This window comes from Falco biarmicus, chromosome 6 (assembly GCF_023638135.1).
Source record: "Falco biarmicus isolate bFalBia1 chromosome 6, bFalBia1.pri, whole genome shotgun sequence".
Taxonomy (NCBI): Eukaryota; Metazoa; Chordata; class Aves; order Falconiformes; family Falconidae; genus Falco; species Falco biarmicus.
This window is the reverse complement of record NC_079293.1, coordinates 85,383,900-85,410,347: the sequence shown is the minus strand read 5'-3', so window position 1 is coordinate 85,410,347 and position 26,448 is coordinate 85,383,900.

Here is a 26,448-nt window from a genome sequence, read left to right as displayed (position 1 = left end):
GTAGGAAGATTGTTAACCTGGGCTTTATAACAAAGCCTGTATGTGGGGAGAGATTAATGAATTTTCCTACCACAAGGAAAGCTTCAGCTGGATCTCACACCTTTCTAAACAGCAGAGAATGCAACTGTGAAAGAGCAATATGTCAGAACTCTGCAATTCTAGGTTCAACTTATCGCTAACTACTGGACTTTAAACATTGCATTTTCTTTTTGATATACTGTCATTCTTCTCATTTTGTTTAGATTGGATGAAGTACTGTGAAAAGGGAAGCGGCTTCCCTGTTTCCAGTAGAACAAGTGGGAAAGTTCAGTGCTCAGAATCAGTTTGGTCAGCGTTTGCATTGCACTCATTTTAAAGTTGCTGAGATATACAGCTTTAACAAAAATTGGCCATAACATCACGTGTGACTTCCACAGGACTCAAGGTTTCATATGAAATGGATGACAAAACCTTTAATATTTGGAGTAAGCTAGTGATTTTTCCTAATAAGCTAGTGATTTCTTTTCCTATTTCCTTGTGTTGTCCATCAATAGAGAATACAATAGTTGCATTTTATTAAACTTTTCTCTTTCAATCCCCTCAGTCTTGCATTAATGCTTTATTCTGGGATATCTAATATATGCCATCCTTTTTATTGTGGTACCACAAATTATATCAAACAATATATTTGAATCTTTCAACATTTTTTAGTTATTTTGATTAGCGTGTTTATCTTTTCGCCTTAAAAATACTTCATTAAAGTGGTTTATCACCCCACAACAATGGTAATAACTCATTTATTATATTGTGTATTATCACAGACTGAATTGCTTTCTGGTACGGTAATTCACAATAGTGACTATAGATGGGTTCCAAATGCTGGATTCTTTTGCCTAACTAGACTGGGACTTCCATTAGAAACGTTCAGAGAGTGTTGTGGGGCCCATTGTGTTACATACTCAAAATCCAAAATCAGATGAGAGTGCTCTGGGTCTGGATAATAGTTTGGTCCCTCTAGAAGTTGAGAGAGGCAAGGCTCAAAACCTTCGAAAGACACAGGGTTTGGGGTTTTTTTTGGTACTTCAGTGAATTCATCTTGTAGTTTTGGCAGGTAATTGATAGCTACAGGGCTTTGTTGTTGGCAAATAGATTCCACTGTTTGGTATATAACAAACCACCTCATTGTATTTTGATTGTTTCTGTTCTACTGGCATTTTTTGAGATTGCCTTGCTTTATTTAGCTGTTCTTAAAAACATCGTAGTATAAATCTGGTTCTGATATAAACATAGCTCACACAAATTTTCCCTTTTATCTCTGTCATGATTTTTACTCCTTTTTGATGATTTTCTTTCTTTCTTGAGATTAGAAGATGCTGGCTTTATTGTATAAAACAATATTCAAGTTTTCAATGGCTTTTTTTTTGTTTGTGTTGGAATAGAAACTGCGCTGAATAGTCATTTATTCAAAAACAAGTCTGTTATATGTACATCTGGTAATACGCGTTTTGCCCTGCAATAAGTAATTATGTAAAATATTTAGTGTGGATTTTAGTTGCGTGTGTGTGGTGAGTGAGAGAGAGGGAGAAAACTCACATTAAAGTTTCACCTCTATTTCAGGCACATTCCCTCTCATAGCTTTCTGAATCAGACAGTTGAAGAAGTCAAAACAATATTGTAGATATCCCACATGAATGTTAGGAATACAAAGCTAAAAATATGATTATGATCTAGCATATCTCTGTGAAAATGCTATTCTCTCTGTCCCCCTCCTTTCTTCTCCCTGTCCCTCTCTAGGTTTCCTTCAGCAATGTTTTGTTTATTCATTAAATGAATATGCCTACAAATAACCATGTACACAGAGGAGAGCAGGAAGACAGGCTTCTCTTCTTCCAGCTGTGGAACTGTGTTTAGCTTCAGTGAACTTGCTCTTCAAGCCCTGAGGAGGCACTTTTTGCAAAGCCAGCCCAGTGCTGAGAACAGTGGGCTTTTTTCTGCTGTTACCTGAACAATTCCAGAAAAATATGTATTGTACAGATTCTGAAAAATATGTATTTTTTTAATCACTACTGCATGAAGCATAGTCCAGAGTTTGAGGCGTACGGCACATGGAAACCTTATTTCCTCAGAATCATATTCATAGGCGTGCTGGTCCCTTCTTTTATCATGACCTGGGCAGTATTAATTTCTCACATGTGTGAACAGCATTTATATTTCTTATTGTGCATCTCCAGCTGGAAATACTGTAAACTAGGTCTGGGAGGGCATGAAGCAATGGCAGAGAAAATTGGGGAACACTGTGGATGACAGAGGGACCTAGCCACAGTCATTTCTGTTTTCCAAACTTGCTTCCTTGTAGAATCTGGTACCCATTTCACTAATTGTTCTTTTATCTCTTCCCTGCTTTTGCTCCTGAACTAATTTCTTCTTTGCTGTTTTTTAATCAGCTTTCCCTGTGTTGCTTTTAGATTTCTTCTTGAAGTTTTATTCTTAGAGAATGTTTGTCTGTGGCAGATAGAGTCTCTATGCTGTGTAATAGCTTACTTCCCTTCTCAGTAGCCGGATGGAGAGCGTGGTATTTCAACCCACTCTCTGACTGCCAGCAGCTCATATTATGGTACTAACAAATCTAATGGATGCAGTTGGTAGTGCAGATAGCAACCTGCTGGACAAAGAACTATTGGGTAGCATGGTGCAATGATCTCTTTTATTACCTGTAAGAGAATCTGTCTTGGTTGTGATCTCTCTGGTGAAACCTGAGGGTGACTTACACCAAACATAGCTTTTCCAGGTGTAAGAGCTCAAGGACAACTGTGTGGAAAGGCATCTGAATGTGCCTGTGTAAAGAGATGAAGCTGATTTTTTTCCACTCTGGTCCGTTTGAATCTACTGATTTGATATGGGAAGGACTTAAGACAAGGATGCCCTGCTCTTCTGGGAAAAACTGAAAGGGTGCTCATGGAATTTTTCTTTCCTGGGTACATCAGCAAGGTGCTGTGATAGTGAAACCAAGTGATCTCATATTTGTGGCTCATACCACCCAGACTGTAAGCTTGGTGATTTTGTGGAGACTCTCCTCCTGCTGCACACTCCCACAGCTGTGGCTCCAGCCAGTTGCACAGAAGCTGCTGTGGGTCACTGCCATGCCCTGTGGCCCCCTGCAGCAGAAGTCAATGTGATGCTGCCAGCTGGGTACTAGATGTTTCAATCCTAATTTTAAAAACAGTAGAATCTGCAACGAGTCACTCTTGTAGATAGCCTGACTTAGAATCTTATTTTATTCTGACCTTTCCCTTTATTCTTCTTTGCTGACTGTATCTGTAAATCTTGCTGTCTTTGGAATATATATGTTGCTGTCACCTCATTTTGCCAGGTGATACATTATGAAGTTTTATTTTATTGTCCCTTTAACATTGCTACCTTAGCAGCGAACTTCCTTCTCCAATACTGACCTCCTTCTGTACTATAGTTTTTGTTTACCTTTACTTTATCTCTTCTCTTACATTCTGATGTGAATAGATTCTAAATTTGTTGTAAGATCTGAAGGATGGATCTGTTCCAGGCATTATAAACAGATATCTCTAATAAACATTGTATGTTTTTTTGCTAAGAGCATTAATGTCATCTAAGTGGCCATGCTGAGGGAACCAATATTCCAGCATTACTGTCCACCATTATTTTTTTTCTGTTACGATTGTTACGATTCATTCTGCATGCTTGCAGACTGCTTGCTCAGTCAGGTGAAGCCTCTGTTGTTGATGGTGGTTGTCTGGTTTAAAGAAATCTGTTATAATTACTACACACATCTGTCAGGTACATTTAATTTATTATTGAGAAAACTCATCCTCTGAAAGAATAAAAAGTTTCATTAGAAACACTGTGCTTCAATAATGCTAATAATATTCTTGTACTTCAATAATGATAATAATAATAATTAATAATAATAATTCTATTACAAACTGTAATGTTAAACAAGATATGGTTGAAGGCGCACTTTTCATGTGAAAATTCACATAATTCCAAGCCCTACTTATTTATTTCTTGACCTGATTGATCGGGTGACCTTGACATGGGTGATCAAAATTTTTCTTCAGCAACATATCTTGCAATCAGGAAGCAAAATTAATGACAATGGCTGAATACTTCAGTATGATTATTTTTTTCTAATCAGGGAATAAAGAATTAAGCTTGGTAAGGAAGGCATGCAAGCAGTAATTGTCCATCTCTGCTGCTCAGCTAGTCAGCCTGCAGTGTGAAAGAGACAAAAAAATTGATGATTTGCAAATGCCTGTTATGCAAGTTTAATCAGACATCCTTTGATAGTCAGCTTGTGATTTTCAGTAGCTTTGGGCATGTTATTTGAAAACTAGATTTTGCAGATTTTTACCCATGGATTATTCTTTTCCAACACCCTCCCTAATTTTCAACCAAGCACTCACAGATTTTCAGTTGGAGTTCCCCTCTGTATCAGTAGAATTTGAGATTGCTTGGCATGATTTGCCATGCCGTTGTTGAGAGATAGGCAGCAAATTAAGCAAACCTTTATCTATACATTTGTTTCTGTTGTTCCAGCTGTTTCCAAATACAGATCCAAGACTTGCAGATGAATTGTTAAGGGCAGCTTCTTATCCCTGTGGATAGTCTCGCTAACTTTGTCAGATGACATCTGAAATGTCTGTAGGATCAGGCCAACAAATTGCAACTCAGAAATGTATTTGTAAAAATAATTGTCTGCCATGAGAGAGTAAGAAGATAAATCAGCAGCAAAAGGAGTCATGTCTCATCTGTCCTGGTTAATAATTTTCTGTATTGCCTGCTAAACTGAGGAAATATTCTGCAAACTCTGAATCTCATTTCCAGTGCAACGCTAACCTCATTTATTCCCCTGGGACAGGAGCAAGAGGGAAAACTGAGTTGCTTCACCTTGAGAAAATGTCAGGTGCCTCTGACATAAGTATTCTAAGAATGGAGTCAAAAGGACCAGTACTCTCCTAAAAAGAAACAGGGGAAAGTGTGTCCAAAATATACAACCTCCATATTTATTTGATAAAGGACCTACCTGCCACTCTGAAGGCATCTTATGAATCTACTCTATGAGCTTCCTTCTGTGGGAATGTCAAAGAACAGTCCTGATAATGGAACAGTATTTCTTCTCCCAAGTTGTGCTTTTTTTCAGTTCCTTTCCCCAATTCTAGGTAATATATTATTGTCTTTGACAGAACAGGTGGGGATTTCTTAACACTCAGAAAAATAAAAAGTGGATCGTGTGATGTACAAAGCCAGTCCCTTTTTCTATTCAGTTTTGTCATAGAAACTCCAGCCTGCTCATGCTTCTACTCAAGGTTGGGATGGGATTCACAGCCTTCTAACTAATTCTTTTTCCACCTTATTCTTTATAACAAATACCCTTTTGCTGAATTATGCAAGGATACATAGTACCTGTCTTTCTCCTTCTGTCTGGCACTCCATACTAAAATTTTTTGGGAAAAGTCTACTCCTGTTGATTCCTACAGACTCCTGCAATGACAAGTGAAAGGAAAGACATTTCACAATGGTTTTCACAGCAATTCCAGCAATTTGTCACTCCAGTTCGTCTGATTATATTGTTCTGTCCTAATGATTCCACAGCATATCTTATGAAAATAGCTTTAGACACATCACTAGAAATCAATGTAAGAGTTATAAGGGAAGAGCATGAACAAGCAAAGATATACTCCTTGCCAATGTTGTGTGTAACTGGTAGCATGTACTTGTAGCAGACCAGTTCTGTGTGTTACAACTGGTCATCTCCAAAACCAGTTCAAAATGATGTGTTTTTTTGCTTTGTACATAATATACTGTGATAAGAAGAATAATTTTTTCTATTATGGCACTTTCAATGTCACTTCGGGTAGAAAATAGTATATTTGATTTTATTACTCTAAAGTGATATCTTTGTTATTTAACCCAAAAACCTAACGAACAAACAAAGCAACTACATGACATGTTTGTTTTTGAATGTAGTTGTGTAAAAGCGGGGCATGATGTAACATTAATGGTAGTGATTGACAGTACAAAGGGTACAAGCATCAACAGGCTCTGAGTTTTGTCAGTTTTTCCCTTGCTGAAGGTATCACTATCATCAGGTGCTGTCAGGTCTTCTGTAGATTCCCTTGCTGTCCAGGACTATTTTGGATCAAAGCTGTATGCTGACAACTTTTATTCTTACACAATTCTTTCATGTTTCTTCTTTTTCTCTTGCTATTTTTGTGACTGAGCAAGCCTTTCTCCCTGTGCTGGCTCCATATTTGCAGGTATAATGGAACAGATGGAATAAAACAAAGGTTGGTGCAACAGAAAATCACTGTTTTGTGTTATGGTAATGAGTAAAAAGATTTGTGGTTTATGGTTGCCCTTTTTTGTGTGTTTCATAGCAGCAAGGTTGTAGAAAACAATCTTGAATCAGAGCTCGTGGAAGTTGAGAGGAATCTTCCCACTGTTTTAAATAGCTTTGTATGAAGACACATATTTAAGTTAGTCATGATGCAAATGTTTTACAAACATTTACTCAGTCTTATTTAATTGAATGTATTTCTACTCCTAATTGTTCTGTTTATGCCCACTGTCTTTCACGATAAGTAACTGTTACGTACATATACATTATTCCAAGAAACCTTTCTACTATGCTCAACTGCTTTGTGGAGTTGTACCAAGTAATGCATTAGCCACAGATTGAATACTGTGCTCCTTTTAATTCAGTCACCAACAAAATTTCTGCTAGGGGCTCTAATTTTTTTTTGCCCAAGCATAAGTTTTTTTTATAATGTTTTTCCCAAGTATGCATTTTGTTTGTAATTTTCATCTAGGTCTGAATGAACAGCTCAGCACAGCTCAGTTACTGTGGCTTGCATAAGAAGTTAATCACAAAAGTTTTCAGTAGGTTCCATCAATTAGTAGCAGAGTTTGAATTATCAATTAAAATTATATCTATGTGTCCACAGAAGGAGGAGATGACGAGTTCCGTAAATGTCTAAAATGTAGTGCACTTACTATTATTCCAATATATAATTGATTAATAACTGATTAGAGCTCTACTGAACCTTGGAACTGACAGCAGCAATTCAGCATACTTCTTGCATTCTGACAGTTTCACTAGCTCTTAGAAAACTTACTTACCTAATAAAAACACCAGTTGTGTGCTGCTGCAGATATAAGCATCAAGGGAAGAACTAATGCAACATGTTTATTCCAGTTCTGTAACAATGAACAGAATGACTGACATGATAAATCAGTTGATTTGATTTCCTGAATTCATGTGTCTTCTGGCCTTGTTTTTGGAGCAAAGAACAAGGTATAATGACAAATTTTCCTTTAGATGTTGCATTAGTATGTTTCATAGGAGACTGAAGCAATCCCAAATTTATGTAGTGTTCCATGCTTAAAAGAAAATTGTGAAATCAACTAGCTCTGTAAAGTTGTTTGCCATTTATAACTAAAGATGATACGTCAGATTCAGGTATCATCATATGTTAACAGTAGCAGGTTTTTTCCAGCTTTTTGCTTTACTGAACTTACCAAGTTGTAAAAACTTAGTTGCTTTCCCCAGCTGTCTGGAATTAAAACTGTTCTTTAAAACCTCATGTTCTTTGCAATTCAGAACCCATAGTAAGATACCAGCAAGTCTGGAATAAGGTTCTGCTGCTGCTCCAAAACTTTTGGCCTGGGTCTCTGTTCTGCACTTTGCACTTATTTACATCAGAAATACTATGAAGTCAGAATGAAAGCAGTAGCACTTAAACTTTTAAGTGAGAATCTGCTTGATTCACAGGTTTTAAATAAGGACTGAAGCGGTTTACTGATTTATTAGCAGTACGTAATTAACAAACAATTTATGAACTGTATCTTTAGGATCAGGATCAGTTGTGAAGGAGATAAACCACAATACTAGATACTTAAAAATATGAAAAAACAGGTACAATTTTCTAAGCATCCTTCTACATTGAACCCTGGAAAATTTTAATCCCTGCCACATTCACCGTGGTGTGAACCTGGACCCACTGGAGTGCAGGTCCCCTCTTTACACAGACATTCTGTTGGAGGTGTGGGTACTCCAGCTTCATATGAACTTGTGTCACTTCCTACAATTCCCTAACACACAGGCTGGTGAAGGAGTATGCTGCAGGTGCACATATGAACACTTGAGGTGCGGATCTCTACCAATTGCACCCTGTATTGTCTGTCCATTATCTGAATGCTGGCTGCTGACAGCATCCAATGGGAATGATTGGCATCTGTCAGACCTACATGGAGGGTGCAGTGCAGGTGTGATGACTTCTGACACAGATACAAGTTTTGACTACAGCTTTTTCACATGTATCTCTGCCTCTGCCCACTGTTACAAATATTCGTGCTTCTTCTGTAACTGTTTACACCCACGCTCCTACCTTGCCAGCTATTGCTATCCAGGCCACGTCACTAAGAATACTAAGTGGGGGGAGTATGTGGCAGGGACAAAATGTGTTAGCACCTGTAGGCACAGAAGAAGTCACTGCTTAATTATTTTTATCAGAGTCCAATTGTAGGAGCAAGGGCACTATGTATACAGTTGAGAATAAAGTAATATACCTGTTGGTCTGTAACTTTTTAACAACTCCAGTTGCAGAAGTTTGAGCCCATTCTCCCTGCCACATTCGGGTTCCGCAGGGCTTATTGCCTTCCTTCATTTTATACTTCCTTTTGCTAATTGTATTAAGTAGTATTTCTGTTCTTGCAAAACCAAAATTGGGGTCACTGTACTACAGAGGTGTCATCTTTAGCAGTATAATGTATTTAGCACCAAGCGGAGTTGGTAGTCCTGCTGCTTCCAGGTATTCAGTGGTAATAGTGTCATATACCAAATCATTAGCATGAAACATTATTGGAAATTTTCTTCCAGGTTTGAGCATGAGCTGTCAATCGCAGGTATTTTAAAAGTAGATGAATATTTTCCAGCCCAGTTATTTTCTCAACATCCTCATCAAGTATGAAGATATTTTTCTTGAAGTGATACTACATGTTTGCATTTACCTTGTTAGTAGCATATGCATACAAGCATTCATATCAATTTCTAGCCTTTGTAGTGCCTACAGGCACATATTTGTATTTTACTTCCTTCCTGCCAAGTATGCATGGAATAAAATGTTAAGATGTAGCTCCAAAGCCTCCAGCTCCTTTCAGTCTTTGGGATAATTTAAAATCTTTCCTCTGTGCCTTACACAGGCAGTGGCATATTCTTCTACAGCTTTTGTCCTCGTCTTTCTTCTTTTAAGAAAGTTTTATACTTACTGATGTTTGTTTTAGGGGGCACTTCTTCCTGGTCTTCTTTTTTATTTTATTTTCCTTCTGTGCTTTCCCTGGAGCTGGCAAGTTGCAAGTTGTGCTCCTCAGCCATCATGAACCACAGGCACTCTTCCTATAAAGGATGAAACTCTGTGCATGGTCTAAGACAGTCATGTATTCTGCCGTCTTCTTCTGACCGAAGGGACTTACCAAATGTAAGATCTTTTCTGTCCCAGGGTAAAGGGGCTGTTGTCTCATATCTTTTTGTTGGATCATTTTAGGATGCACCCTGACCTTTCCTGGGAGATATGTACATTGCAATTGTCTGTGGAGTCAGCACCCAGCCTCTTCCATGTTAAACTGACTGCTCCATGTGTAAGCAATCATGTTTACTACAGATTTACTTGGCCGTCTAGGAATCAGCCCATTAACTCTGGAAGATCTTTCTTGTAGAATTTTGATCGAATGACACATTTGTGTCAGGGATTAATTTCTTTCCTTTACACCTGTCCATGAATGTCCATGAAATTCTGGAGCTCTGCTTTGGGAAAGTAAGAGGTGAAGGTGAAACACTGTTAGAAACTGCTCTCCCTTCACCATATATTTGCAGAAGACTATGAATAACCTGAACCTCACATACAGTTTGATAAAACTTCAAGCATTCCTGGATATTGCTCTAATTGACAGAACTGGTGGGTGATATAGGAGTCCACAGAGGGCAAGTTTCTTCAGAAACTGAAAGACATTTCACTCATTGACTTTATAGTCCATGCTGTCAGGAAAAAGCATGCATTTTTTTCTTTAGCTACAGGAATATGACCTAATCATCTAGATGCCTTATTTCATCAGAAATAATGGAGACTGGGAATCTAGCCCTCCTGTTTAGAAATCTCAGTCATTGATTTGAAGTGTAAACTAGAAGCAATTTATAGATATGAATGCAGCTAGATACATAGACAGGTAGACATATACAAATATTTTTTCCATTCATTTTTATCAGCTAAAGCTTATCAAAGCCAGTAATGAAGCAATAACCCAAGTTTTTTAATGAAAGGATACTCGGTGGTGTTTTAGGTTTTTTTCCTTAGATACATGTTTTTTAAATTGGTACAAAGCAGGACCCTTGACTGAATGCTTGCAAGTATGGAGCTGCTGGATGTTCAGTTGCAGCAGTATTTAATGAGGGGAATAGTCCCGGTCCATTTTTAGGTTTCTCAGTGAGGTTGCTCATGCTATAAAACTGTCTCCACTCTTTTATGTCTGTACATAAAAACTGCCAGACAATATAATATTTGTCTGGAAGACCAGAACTGTGAATGTGCAGAAAATTTGTATTGCTCTAGGGGCATACATATTTTCGAGCAGGAGTGATAGATTTCTATCCCTGTAAGCCCCAAATGAATCTCTACAAACTCAATTAAATTTCGGGAGAATGATTGAAAGCCCACAGAAGCTTCCTCTTGACTTTGGTGAGGTTTGGTTCATGTTCAAAGGATAAAATGGCCATATATTTCAGTTCTAGTGGAATTTCTGTTTACATAGAACAAATTGGGACTCCAGGAATATCTTTAATAAACCTGCATGTGTCTGCATATGTTTAATTGCAAAATATTTGTTTACAAATATTTACTTATGGTTGAATTTTCTGTGTATTTATATGAAATAAATCACACAGTGGAATAACATTATTGCATGGAAAAACATTTTAAGTGAATGCTTTGGAGTGAAAAAGACCCCAGTTCTCCCTTTTTTTCTCAGATATCAAAGAACTTGGTAAGACTGTTTTTCAAAGCAAATTTTAGTAGCAGTTAGCTGATATGTCATTCTTAAACTTAGTGAAGACACTAAGTTACTGTGAGGAGAAAACAGTCATATATATAAGACCATGATAAATCTGATGCATGGCATTCTAAAAATACTCCAGTTATTTATTTAGATAGAACAATGACAGAAAGAAAACCACTTTAATTATTAATCTAGAACTGTAATGAGTCTTGTGCCTGAAGGAGTGCTAAGCATTGGGAAGTTAAACTTGAAAGAAACTATATGGACATTAATAGAGAAATCTGCCTGTAAACAGTTCTTTAACATTAAGTGAACCAAAACCAGGCTGACAGCCTGAATAAACAAATGCAAACCGAATGCACATTATTCCATGCTTCATTCATTACACTAGACAGTTCAATTACAATCTGGAAGAGTTATAGACCAGTTAAAACACTTGTTGTCCACTGACTTTGTGGATATGTGCAAAATGTCTCTTTTGTTGATAAACCTGCGTGGCAGAATCTTGAATATGGTAAAAGGTATTTCAAGTCAAAGTAGTTTCACCAGCTCCAAAAGAGTGATACCATGCATATACCTGACTTTCATTTGGTTCTTTGTGTAATTATTCTGTAAGATCTCTTGGATATAAAATGAAATGTTACCTCTTCAGGAAGATTAATGCTTTTATGCTGTGGAATTATGTTTTTTAAAGCCTACATGCAAAGGGTGAATGGTTTCCTTAATTGCAAATATTATCCTGTTCTCTCCTTAGTTTCTGTTTTCAAAATGTTTGTAATTTACTCCTAAGTAGGTTATAATTTGTCTGGGAAAGAACAGATGTGTCAACTTTAATTCATGTGAAAATGCACATCTGTTCCATTTTATGCATTGTGCGTGAAATTCGTTCTTTGACACGTCTCGTGCATTCCTGGTGTGCTATGGTCAACCTCTCACTGGCAGGGCAGGTGTCTGCGTCCATTCTCTGGGAACCCAGCTGCTTGACGCAGTTCACTAACTCAGTTAGGTCTCACTCAGGTTGGGAGTGTATGTTTCTTTAGGAGGACTGCATATTCAAAGAAGCAATGTTTAACTCTTCCCAGTTCATCCTTCCTTGGCCTGCTCCCCAGAAACGCCCTAACTCCCTGATCAGAAATGAACTCTTTAGCCCTGTTTTCTTCCTTCTCCATCCATGACCACATGATTCTTTGTGCACTGAATAAAAAGTAATTCAGTGTTTTGTAGATAATTGCAGTCAGTGAGATTCCTCCTTCTCTTTGCTGGTAAGGGTGGGTTACATGTCAGGAACTGTTAAGTTCAGTTGCAAAATGTGTTTGCTCTGGGCATAGTGGAACAGCCCTGAATTTTGCAAGTTTGTAAAAAAGATACTCAAAGTTTATACTCATGAAGTCCTCTGGCCTGAGTGGTAAATACATCCTATCAGTACAGCAGCTACAAAGTTTAGTAGTAGATATTTGTGGTAGTGTTCTAAATATTTATTTTAGTAACATTGTCATAACTATTTGGAATATAAGTATGAAAGTATTACATGTATATATTGATAGAAATAATACCTTTCATTTGACCATTTCATATAGCTTAAAAGAACAGATAACCTTTGTGACTAATGATCCAATTCTTAGTTCATGGTATTTAATATTACTAATGTGAGTGAAAAGTCATTACCAAATCTTCTCGATTTGTATATCAAATGAGAAGGCTGTCGATGATATATTAAAAAATGTCAAAAGCCAGTGATGACAACCTGTCATTGCATTTCATTACATTTGTATGAAGAACTCTGATTGCTGTTGTGATTCAGTGAGACTGAATAGGCCACTGAAGTCATGCACAAGTTGATAGCCAAGATTTGGCTCTAGAAATAGCACCTTTACCCTCTAGGTTTGCTAAGACTGCCTTAAGAGTTCTATGGAATAGCTACATATGAAGTCCAGTTTATCACACTTGTCTTAATCATGCTTCCAGCATTGTCGAGGTAGATACCAGGCTGATAAGATTGGGTGCAGTTCTGGTTGAATTTCTGCCATTTTTAATATTTGCAGATATTTAAATAGAACAAAATAATGCATATGAGCACTTCTGGCTGTAAAGCGACTTCATTTTCATCCTGTACTCCAGAGAACCTACCTAGAGTGGAAAAATGTGAGATTTTAGCCTCCGTCATTTCCATAATTGACAGTTGCTATAAAGACATTTGAGTGAGATAATAAATTCAGAAACACTGATTACAATTTTAAGGTCTTTCCTGACTTCAATATTTTGCCAGATTTTTATTTTTTACTGTTTTATATATGGATAAAACAAAACAGAAAAAGAAACATTTCTTGGAAGTAGGTGGGGTTTTTTTACTATAAATTAGTTATCTCTCATGGTAGGGCAGTAATCTTGTTTCTGGTAAGATCTAAAATTATGAGAAAGCTAAATGACTGAAGCCTGAGTGATGCTTTTAAATACAGAAAATTGAAGACATGTCTGATAAGAGATAAAAACCTGTGATTAATAAGTGCATTTAGTATAAGGAGTCAGTTCTCAAAGTTAATTCATCTGAAAAATGATGAAGGTGAAACAGTCTTCTCATATAACTATTCAATTTTTGCAACAGCATTAATTCCTTAATCACCAGTAACTGTTCTGGAAAAATACCCACCTAACTCTTGGCAAATAAGAATAAATTTACCTTTGGAATTAATCTTGGAAGAATTTAACGCTGGAGAGTTGTAACTTTAACTATGCTATATGCATTGAGCATCTCCTTGGTAACTGGATTAGAGTGATCAGTCTTCAGTCTGTGAGATTGTTTCTCATGTGTCTGTTTCTCTTAGGAAAGATCTTCACATGAGGCTTCAATGCCTGAAAAAGAGCAATAAACAAAAATATTACAGACCTATTTATGTCAGGTTATAAAGATGAATGGTGAATTGTAATAAAATATTTTCTTTTTTTTCTTGCTTTTTGGTGTTACCAGGAATTTTTCATTGTTTTTCTACTGGAGCTTGTGAAAACCAGGCCAGTTTATTTAAATAGAAGTTTGGATTTAATAGCTTATTTTTTGGCAATATTTCAGCTCTGTTTTCAAAGAGACTGAGAATCAGCTTGTTAAAGAGGTTCTGGAACTTGGGGATACCAACAGAGACCTCACAGAATTCATATCTAATAGGACATCTGCAGCTCATGTCACCTACCTTACATTCCATTGTTTCAAGATTTTCAAAATCAGTTAGAAGATAATTGACAGTTTTACCTACAGAGTTAGAAATTCTGTCTTCTTTATGTACAGATTCTATTCATATTCCCCACAGAACTTAATCTGGACTAGTTAATGTGTTGTAAATCCCAAGCGTTAGCAGCTCTGCATCTGCTAACAGTTTTTGTGGGATATTCAAGAACCATGAGTGGCTGACTGAAAACCTCAGTAAAATAGTTGTGTAATCATTTTACTATGTTTAGAATAATGGGTAGCTACTACCATTGCTAGTTTGATTTCAAAGAACAAATCTCCTCCCCTGAGGCAGCTAGACAATTTCACTTTATATCAGCAGCAGGATTCAGCTTTTCTATCAAAGTGTTATGCTAATTCCAATATGTAAAAAAATAATCTGCAAAGCAGTTTCTTAGAACATCTGTTTCTTTACCCTAGTGGACATTAGTTCCTGGCAGAGTATGAGCCAGCAGTGTGCCCAGGTGGCCAAGGCGGCCAACAGCACCCTGGCTTGTAGCAGACACGGCGTGGCCAGCAGGACCAGGGCAGTGCCCGTCCCCCTGCGCTGGGCACCGGCGAGGCCGCCCCTGGACCCCTGTGTTCAGCTTTGGGCCCCTCACTGCAGGGGGACGTGGAGGGGCTGGAGCGTGTCCAGAGCCGGGCAGGGGGCTGGGGCAGGGGCTGGGGCACCAGCCTTGTGAGGGGCGGCTGAGGGACCTGGGGGGGTTGGCCTGGAGAGGAGGGGGCTCAGGGGGGGCCTGATCGCTCTCCGCAGCCGCCTGACAGGGGCCGTAGGCAGCGGGGGTCGGTCTCTTCTCCCGGATAACGAGCGACAGGACAAGAGGAAACGGCTCCAAGTTGTGCCAGGGGAGGTTTACATTGGGTATTAGGAAATTTTTTTTCACAGAAAGGGTGGCCAAGCATTGGAACAGGCTGCCCAGGGAGGTGGTGGAGTCATGATCCCTGGAGGTATTTAAAAGACATATAGATGTGGCACTTAGCAACATGATTTAGTGGTGGACGTGGCAGTGTTAGGTGTATGGTTGCACTCAATGATCTTCAAGGTCTTTTCCAACCTAAATGATTCTGTTATTCATCTGTAGATGACCTTTTAAAAAGGGGAGGCAATCTATTTTTTGAAAAAATATTTTTCAGCACAGATCCTCTAGCTGTATGTCTCTGTGTACAGTATAAGCAAATTTTTCCTTACCTAGCTTAATTTATCATAGCTATTATCTGCTAGTCCACTAAAGTATGTCTTGTCTTCAACTCCTTTCATGACAGGTGTTCATTTTCCATGACTGATGTTTTGTCTGTTTCAGTAAAATGTAGGAAACAGGTTAGTTTAAATCCCAGACAGGAAGAGGTTTATAAAAATAGCAATAGAAAAGAAAATAACTTTCTGGTTTTGCTGTAATGTGTTTCTGTCCTAATTCAGAATTTGAGATAACAAGTACAACAATGTATTCTGCTTTCTTAACATCACCATGGGCAGGTATGTTGACAATAAACAGAAAAAAGGAGTAGTATGTGATTGAATGTAGCATTAATATTTCTGGGGAAAGCACTTATTCCATGAGATACTGAGGATATTTACAACAAAAATTTTTAAGCCTGTGGAACTTTTAGGAGGAGGATTTCCCCAGCCTGAAGTCAAGCATTATCCTGGCCAAAGGCTTTATGATTCTTTTGAGGAGTCTTTTTTTTTTTTATTATCGTTTTATTTTTTCCCCCCCTAGGTATGCACTGTGGGTACTATATTGCAAGATACTTACCTTCAATCCCTATGTATTTTTCACATACACGATTTCAGCCGTGGCTATTTCTTTTTTCTATTTTAGTGTATTGATCGTGTTTCTGCTCAGGTTCTGGGCTGAACTCTCACAATCTCGGGTGAGGAATTTAGATACGAGCCAGGATGTGGAAGTTAGTAGCACTGATGAATTATTTCTTCTTTTCTGTGCTCTGTAGGCAGATACTTGCACTCAGATCCTGAGGACCACTGCACATTTAACACTGACAATGAAATACTGTTCTCGTATTTGAGACAAATGGAAGTAGTCTGGGACTGTGTAGTAAAGTCCTCTGACTCATTCTGCAAAGAGGGGCAGCCAGGAAGCAGTGGTGGGAAACAAGATCTCTAACTTGTAGTAGAATCCTGGTTGCTCTAAGCTTTTCAACAAGCACTTGCATTCTTTAGGTAAACTGTGCAGATGATCAAGGCTCAGGTACCAAAACAGCACAGATGATACAAATTACTACTGCCTTCACTTTGTGAATGCTTCAGTGTTTGGAGCATGTACTCAAAAAGATCTGTTTCTTGGTGAAGAACAGTAGGATGAACTACTGAAAAATCTGAAGCCACAGCATGGTCTTCTTTGTTTGAAGGCACACATCTACAAATCAGTTCGTATTTAAAGGGGACTTATGGGTGCCTTCCTGATATGAAATCTTACAGAGGCACAACAGCCTATGGGGCCATTGGGAGTCATCATGCTCCTTGCAGGTTGCTCTCTCTTGATCAACAACTGATACATGCAGCCACTGAACAGTTCTCTCCTACCTGTTAGCTAAGGATTGTGGTGTGAACCTTTGGCTCCTGGTGCTCTGCTGCTTTCCAGTGGTTCCTACCACTGACTTGTATTCTGGTTCTGAAGCCAAACCCCTAAGAGTGAGTGAACTGTGCTTATTTCTGAAAGCACATTACAACAGTAGTTGTTTCTGTTGTTTCTGGCTTCTCATGGAATTTCAAATTAAACTTTCTCACTCCTTTATCTTCAAATTAGTACCTGACTGGGATGGCAACTGCAGTGATAATTTCTTTCTGCCTATGTATCCTTGACTATGTTTGCAGCAAGGGTAGAGCTGCAGGTGTAAAAAATTGCCTCTGAGGGATAGAATTCAAGCAGGAGCTGGCCTGTGACTGGAATGAAATTCCTCCTGGGAACTGAGATTACAACAAATCTCATTAACTTCTGCCTCAGGTATAAAGATGTTACTTTGATACTGCCTTCTCTAAAGCAAAGAAACAGCAAGTGGTATCTCTGGGGGAAAACTTAACACCCCCAACAAAGAATTCCCTCTCAAAACAGTGCAAAACCCTACCGCAACACTGCAGTGTATAAAATTTCCTTAGAAAAGAGGTGCTAGTCATGTTGCGTGGTATACAGGATTGGAATGCACTCTATAATATGTACATTAATAGAAGTTGTATGGAGTAGCATCTTTCCCCCTCCATATTTTCTTTACCCTGAAAATGATGAATCTGCCATGAAACCGAAGCATGCTCCTTGTTCTGATTTTCTTCTGCACTTACTGTTTCCAGGATGTTAATCACTTTTTTTTTTACCTCTTTTTTTTTTCTTTTTTTTTTTCCTTACCTTACCACAGTCTCCATGGAACTTTCGGAAAGGAAATAAAGATATCAATACTACAGGCCAAGGCAAGACTGAAATGGAAATATCTTGCCTCCAAAGACAGTCTGATACAAGTTATTTTGCTTGTGATAGTATGTTTTGAATCTGGATGTGAACATTTTGGTCATCTGTAGGAGCAATACTCATTTTTGCAAAGTTACCAATGTCGGCTTAGTAAGTTTGGCTGGAAGGGGTAAATAGTACAACTGCTGTGGGTGGTGCTTAAGATTTTATAGTCAGCACCTTTGACAAGGAGTCCCTCCAGGAAGAGTTAGGTTCATTATTTCTTTCTTTTTTTTTGGTCCGTCCCCCCCCCCCCCCCCCCCCAAATGGTGTGCCAGTTATACATATATCACATATATGTATATACATATAGCTGTACAATGCAGGTTTTTATGAACCCCTTTTCAATATTTTTGTTTCTGTTAATATTTTCACACAGTTATATTGCCAGTCACCTCATGTGTTACTGCTAATTTTGTCAAATAAATGCCCAGATAAATTTTAAAGAGAAAATAAAAACATTTCAGTCATCACATTTGACAGTCAAGTCCAAGAATTACTCTGATTTTTTTACTAACCTGTTGGTTGTAGATGGTTTTTATAAGCTTCCTCAAGTTCTCTTTGTTGTGAAAACTGTCCTTTACATTCCCACTATAATTCTTTCCATATGAGGTTTGTATTGCCATGCACGTCCCTTGATTTTCTGTCAAACTTCATTCAGCCTGATGTTTTTCTCTCATGAAGACTGGGAATACTGTAAAATGATTTTTTTGTGATATTGACTGTCAGTATACTGTCACTGAAGAATATTGGCATCTTTACAGCTCATAACAAAGTATTGAAACAGATGCTATAAGATTAACTTCAGTTCATGGATTCCTACAAAAAATTCAGGGAAAATCCCTTGGCTTGAAGACAAGGACATGCTTAATAAAGGAGCTGTCTGACTTGATTTACCAAATCCATCAGTGTAACCTATAAGTAGTGTACTCTTTTTGAAAACTGGCATAAACTTTATTCATTTTCTCAATAGGATTTTTATTCAATTTAAAGAAACATTCAATTTGAAATAAGTCAATGAAATATAAAACAAAATATAAATAAAAGTAGAAGATATAACTATACGTTTTTGCCATCCGCAACTCACAATTTATCCTGCTTATCTAAGGATAATTCAGTATTTCTATTCATTTAGCCTTTTTTAGCCATTTCCATTTTATTAATCATTATTTTGGATTATGATGGAGGTTGAAATGGGAGATAAGCAGTTATATCCACAGAGCAGAAGAACTTCTGATCAGCTACTTTATTGATGGAACTTTTAGGCTATGTAGTGAGTGTATTGAATTTTGACATAGGTAGGCTACTCAAAAGTCCAAGCCTAGGTCAATCTTAAGGTAGGCTGAATCCAATCATTTTTTAATTACAGTACCTTACAGTACATTACCCAGATGTAGGCCATGATATTACTCCATTCTAGAGGTGGGGAACCTGTAGTGCATGGATCAAAACTGATCTGCTTCCAAGCTGAAGTTTGTAGCAGAGCTGAGAATGAGGTTTTGAGCTCTGGTTTGGTGCAGTTACTCAGCATGGCCATAATTTTATGTCATTGTTCCAAGAGACAGAATATTTCTACCATTCGGAAAAACTTCATCTGGAGGATATGGGGCAGAGAAAATTTCATCTCATTATTTTAGAGACCTACAGTGTGTACAAATGATGTGGGCCATAGAAGTAAAAGGGAGATAATCAAAATGCAAAGTTCAGCACATGAAAAAATGTAACGTTCATCAACAGTTATACCATTTGAAACAGAATGTTATTCTATTTGGACTGGGAAATTATTGGAGGTGTGTTAGGAATGGGGTAAATTATTAAAATATTCTACTTTATTTTTTAATCTCTTTCACTATTTTTAATGTAAATTCATGAGATTTTTTGTTGGTTTTCCTGTTTCAGCTCATTGTCTGATATTTGGTTAATCATTGAATGACATTTCTTTGATTTAGATTTTGCTTGGGGAAGGATGATGCAGCAATTTTCTGTTCAAAATATGGAAATATCATGTAATTTAGACAGATAATTACATAGCTTGCTTTTCAAATAGCACACATTTATGGCAATATGCAGAACACCCTGGGTATTGCAACCCATACTCAGAAATTCATTTGGCAAAGCAAATAAATCAGTTGGCTGAAATTGCTTCCTTACGGGAAATCTTAAACAGGAAAAAGTAACATTTTCTGATTATATTCTTAGAAAATTGCTTGTCCTTCTCTGGAAGTAGCTATTTTCTCTCAGCTGTGGCATGAAAGAATCCTGACAAAATACTGGCATACTAGTACATTGCTTTCTATGGCTTTAAACTTTTGCTATTGTATATTTCATTAAAAAATGAAGAAGCTTTTTTTCTGGGAATCTTGGCTCTTTGGAAAGCTGGAACGTAATTCACTTTTTTTCTTACACCCAAAGCTACAAAGAGCTTCTGTTACATTACTCCCTTTTGATTACATGGCTGATAGGATGCTAGATATACATTATATTCTGGTACAGTGAGGTGGAAGACATAGTACAGATTTTCCTTGGACTTCATCCAGGAATTGCTATAAAGGCTTTGGTGACTGCCTTAATAGTGGAAACCATATAAACTCTTATGTTTTTTGCATCTTTAAAAATAGAGATAGTATTTTATTTGCCTTATGTCCAGCAGGATTCAGAGACTTGGTTTAACTGCTAATCAGTATGAACTGCTGTGATTATTTCTCTTTTTGTTCTCTATTATAGAAAAACACTCCATATATTAGATTTCTATTTATCTGAGGGACTGTTTAAGTAAGGGTTGTGAAAACAAAAAACCAATATCCTCATAAAGACAGATCTGACAAATGTAGGCATCTAATTGGGCTCTCTGTTGTTCTCAGATATGCAATTTTTATTCTTTGCTTCTGCTCCAGCTTATCAGCACTGGGGAAAACATTTATTTTCTCTAGGCACCTATCCAAACTCAAACTGCAACTGTGGAACATAAGAGATAAAATTTTAGTTGCATATTGGGCAGCTGTGAATATATATATTCTGTCCTTAATGCTGCATACATGCTAGGGCCAAATAATTTTCTTTGGTATAGAACAGATATTGTTGCAGATGCTTATCTGTTACATACTTTCTGAAGGAAAACAGAATCTTAGTTCATAAGATTATCTTTGTAGGATTTATAACTCCTGTGTTTCCTTTTTTTTTAATTTGTAGGGGAAACCAAATTGATTTGTTGAGCAACAACAGTGTTAAATATGGCCCACGGTACAGAAAAATTATACTGTTTGATATATTGTTCTTACGTCTGGACATTTGAGGCATTATATCACAATCTCTGTAATGCTTGTGTCTTGTGGGTAATATTTTATTGCTGGAACAAGACATTACATAAACACGGTAATATTATTTATTGTTCATCAAGCCATAGAAGTTGGGAATAGAAAATGACCTATTAGATCATACAGTCTCTCCACAAAGGAAAGAGCATCTCTGCAACTGCAACTTAATGACAGCTAGACATATAATCATGGCAACAGTGCTGCAACTCTAGAAAGGCAAATGTGCAGTCTTAATTCTTTGTCCCAAAGCATGCAATTTTTTTACAAGTTGATGCACTGTGTTGACCAACAGAATTATACACATAGAAACTCCAAATGTGTTGTGTAATATTGATTTTACCTTAGTTTTTGTATCATGTCAAAATATGCAATTCATTTTCACATTTAAATGACAACCAACCAAAGAAAAAATTGATAAATGCATCATCTAGAATGTACTTTTCTGGGAAAACCTCAGAGCAGATAAACAACTATTCTGTAAGGCCTGGACCAAAATTTGTGTGCTTTCCCTGACTAATGAAGTTTATTCTCAGCCATGAGGACTGTGTTCAGTATAAAGCTACAGTTTTAGTTTAGGACGCAACCAGTCTTTAGTGCATGGTAATTGTGTGCTTTTGTTACATTTCCTTTGAATGCCTTTTGTGCAGTAGGCAAAATTAAAATGTTAATACAGCTCCTGTTAGAACAGGATAGATTTTCACTCATGTTGTAAGGAGGATGGGTGCAAGTCTTCAGAATACCTGAGAAGTCTCTCTCCACAGTCATCAACACAATGTTATAGTAAATGAAAAAGAGTTTCCAAATATGAGAATAGCTATTTATTTGTCCCTCAGAAAGATCTCTCCTCCCCTGCCCCAAACAGCGAATCAGAGAAGAAAAGCAACATTTGCCCTACTTTCAATGGGGAGTAGTCAAAATGAAAAACCACTAATTGAAGTGTGCTTCAGTCGTCATAAAGGAAAAGAAAAAAAATCAAAATAAAACTAAAGGACTGAGAACTTCCAAAGTATTCCTAGAGTAATGACACATGTCACTATAGGTGGGTGAAACTTCTCTGTTGTTTGTAACTGCAAAAATTTGTGGGTTCCTATCAGTAAGTGAATTCTGATACGATTAACAGAAATTTTTGGTCTGAACAGCCAAACTCTGTATTTATTACTAAGATGAAAAGTCTGTCATTGCTTCTATTGTTTATAGATTGAGTTTTCCTGTTTATTTAGAGAATGATTTAAGAATTTCACTCATGTTGGATGATACCTTAAACTGTAAAATGACCATTTAGATTAGTGCAACAGCATACAGGCATTGCTCAGCATGTGAGGCCTTATTAAGCATAATGGATAACTGTCATCAGTTCTTGTGCTATTACTTTATTATTGGAGACTAACTACAAGTACGTAACTACTAATAACCCACTGTGATTTCAAAAATAAGGTTATGAGAGAATTACTTTTGACAACAAATAACTATCTGCATTTTTTTCTCTTTATTTCTGTCTGATATTAAAAGAAAAGTTCACGTAATAATTACTGTTACTGTGATTGAGGATAAAATTTCTCATTGATTCCATACCAAAACATGTTAGGGAATGAAATCCTCACTTTTATCTTTTTACTGAAATATTTTGTTTTCTGTCAAAACCATTTGTGCAGCTTATTTTTTATTTCAAATACTGCCACCTGTTGAGAAAGGAAATTCTTTGAAGCAATGTCTTTAATATCAACTCTGTAGCTCTCAGTTTTATACTTTGCAAGTTGCTAATATGCAAAGTTGTTTGTGCAAACACTCATGGAGAGATGGGGTGGCAAAGAAAGCATTGTAGACTGTGCTCAGCTGGCACGTGTGGATTCAGCACCTACAACTTTAAGTTACAGTGCTAAGAATGTGTGTGTCTGATTCATTGCAGGCTTAGGAAAACTATTAGCAATTCAAAGGTGGAGGATAAATCAGAGGAGAAAAAGAGAAAATAGCTTTAGAAATTTGACACAGCAGTCCTTTGGCTTGCTTCTCTTTTCTCACCCTTTTTGTCCCTGGCAATTTTTTCTTTTTTTCATTTTAAAGTGAAACATGTACCATATTAAAAGTTGCTGTTATGTAAAAACAATCAAATCAAGCCTAGGATTTCAGCTATATCTTCTGCTTACTCATTTCTAAAGAAAGCTCCTAGCACAAGAGCAAGTGGGAATGTAATTGGACTTTTGTATGCATGATGTCTGGAAGCTCATGTCTTAGCTTGACTTTCTTCCATTAAGCTTAATGAATTGAATTTGAATAGCAGTTTTAAGAGTCCCCCTGCTCCTCATCTATCCGTTTGAAAAACATTTATCAGCTCCATCTGGGATCTTGCCAACCTTCTTGTCAGCAACCATTGTTTTTGAATAGTGGCATGCTTCTACTAAGGAAACCTGGGAAAATAATGCCAAATAAATACTCTAAATTTTACTTGAAAAATTTTTTAGCTACTCTCTCTCTCTTTTTCTCACATATAAACTATATATTAATCTGTAGATGAAATTTGAGGAGCAGAAATATTTGATAAATCATTTCTCCAAAGGATTTTGAATTTTTAGAAATATTGAAGCATTTCTAATTTGAAGTACACATTTCTTTACAACGTAATATTAAAAGGTCTTCTACATGTATACATCTTATTTAGGTTAGCAACTGCAGAAACAGCCTAATTAAATGAAATTATTCTGTAGAACTTGCAGAATGTATCTCTCGTGAGAAATGAATGTGATGTTTCCATTTTACTTTGGTAGAAAATGAACTACAGTTCATTAGGATTTGTAGGTTAAACACTCACAAAAAATAACAAGTAGCAAGATACGAGCCTAAAGGTACCCAGACAGCAGCAGTAGCTGTTGTGATATTCCTGAATCTATACCTAGGAGAGATCATAGTATCTGCTATTTATCTGCTATGAGATACTGTAGGGGAAAAGAAAAAGGTTACTTGATATTACTGTCAAGATTGTGTTTTCTCAGCAGGTTTTCCCACAGGTTCTGCTGGAGCAATTGGTGGCTTGTACAGTCTGTGTCATGGAGCCTAATATAATCTGGGCCTATCAATACTACTGTTACACAACTGCACTTAAAATGACAGGGAATATCTCATATGTACAAGGTTGTAGTCATTACCTTTGCCAGTTCAAAAATGTATGCATCCTCTGTTCACAGATTAGAGAGTAAATCTCTAACTCCTAATTTACTTTGTGCTTTCGTGTGTGCCCCACAAGGAGGGAAAGCACAGAAACAATTCTAGTGTGGATATATGAAGTTGCTTACTAGCACATCCACCGTTGGTAGATAACCTGAAAAAGCGTATGTCCTTATCCTCATCTTCAAGCAACTGACAGTCTGCTAATGGAGCATAAGTATGACCTTCTACTGGAAGAGAGCATATACCGCACTTCCAGAAAAGACTTTAGAAACTGCTTCTGTCCATTTCACCACTTTTTAAAACTACCTGTTTGAAGAATCAGAGACCCAGCTATAGAGATGGACACGAGGACCTAAATAGACTTCTGACTCTAGCAAGGTGCTTCACAAAACCCCTGTCTAATGTTCAGGGAACCTCCTAATGTTTAGGCAACAGGCACCTGAATCTTCACCAGGAACATGTAGTTTTGTTGTTGCATGTGCCCAGTTGGACTGCCACCCCAGATGAATTGCTCGGCAGGAAACTTCTGTGTAATTCTGGCATTAGTTTCCCAGAGAACTGCACTTTTCAATCTTAACCTTGTTGTTTTAATACCAGCTTTCAGACATGTAATTTCCAGGCTGACCAAACAAACATGCAAAACTGAACCGAGCTGTTTGACACAGCATCATTTTAACAACTACCATCAGCAGGGCTGAAACCTTTTCAAACCAACAGTTGCCGCTTTAGTTAATGAAGTATTAAAAGCAGCAGTTGGGTGTCATCTTTCATGTAGACCAGAAAGTGGTATAGGACATGTGCTCTGGCATGCTAACTAACAGATCTTTGCAGGTCAGAACTAGAAATTTTGTTTTCATGTTCTTAATGTATTGCAGTTGCACTTCATGTTCAGCTTTGATCTCTAGTAGCTTGTTTCTTTCCTAATTTTTGAGCCCACATTTGCTAGTCAAACCCCAATAGTCTACCCGCTTGGAGAATATAATTTTCACTTCTCAGACACCTGATGCCGGTCCCAGTCTTCCTGTCCAGTAATCATCCTCCCAGCATGGTAAATATTTCTCAGATGGAATACATCCAGGCCCATCTTTAGGTGTACAGCACAGGTGCCAGACTTAAGAGTGTAATCAGCTTGAACTCTTCTCTGTTTAATCACTAGAGAATGAGAGACATCTCCAGAGGATGATTTAGATAATCTAAGAATACTTGCAGATCTTTGATCGTATAAGGAGCCTGCAGCAACTGTACTCCTAAATGGACAAGTATCTTCAATCAGGTGGCTCAAATTCTGGCTGTAGGCTCTACTCTTGCTTTCCCAGTATACTGTTCTCTCACTCACCCTTCTTTAAATTGCCTGAAGTCTTGAAGAGAATTCACTGAAAACGAATACAGGATAAGCATCCTTTTTTCTGCCAGTTCAAAAACCTGGCCTGGAGTGAACAGAAAAACCTTTCTGTGTTTTTATAGGCTTGATTCCAAAACCAGTTGTGTTATAAGAACAAAGCTTCCAAGTAAAGGAAGAAACAAAGCCTGTGGAAAACAGTAGGCTCCTCTATATATTGTAATTGAATAATGATCTTCACTTCTCTGGGATCAGTGGAAGACATTAAACCTAATTAATGGAAGCTAGAGCTACTGGCAGCAGGCTTTTAACTTTTAGATTAAAAGCTATGATCAAGACAGCACCTAGTGTTTGGTAGGTAAGGTTTCCATTACAATGCAGATAAAAATATACTGAATCTTCAGCTTAATAAAACAACAGTGAAGGGGAAATGAACTCTTAAAACATTCATTGAAAATGTTGTGCTAAAATCACCTCAGCATATATACTGAGCATTATATAAATCTAGTTGCCTAATTGCACCATTTTTTATGTGACTGAAAACTTGCAGGAGGCCTTATTTAAATACACACATCAATTTTTATTACCTTTATAAGTGACAAGAGCCTATGCAAAGCTATAGGAGGTGATAAATACACTACTGTATTACATTTCCCAGTATGTATACACATATATTATCCAGGGATAGGATCATGGCATGCCCTTCATGATTCTACTTCTAGCTGCTGTCATAAATATTCCTGCTGAGTGCTAACAGCAGAGAAGGCTGAACATGATTCATGGCATCTTCGCAGTCATATAGGAATTTCCAAATTGCAGCAGATCCAATTAGTATCTTAAAACCTCTGATGTATTTACTGCAGATGCTGTAATCTCTGCCTTTGCTTGGAATACCAG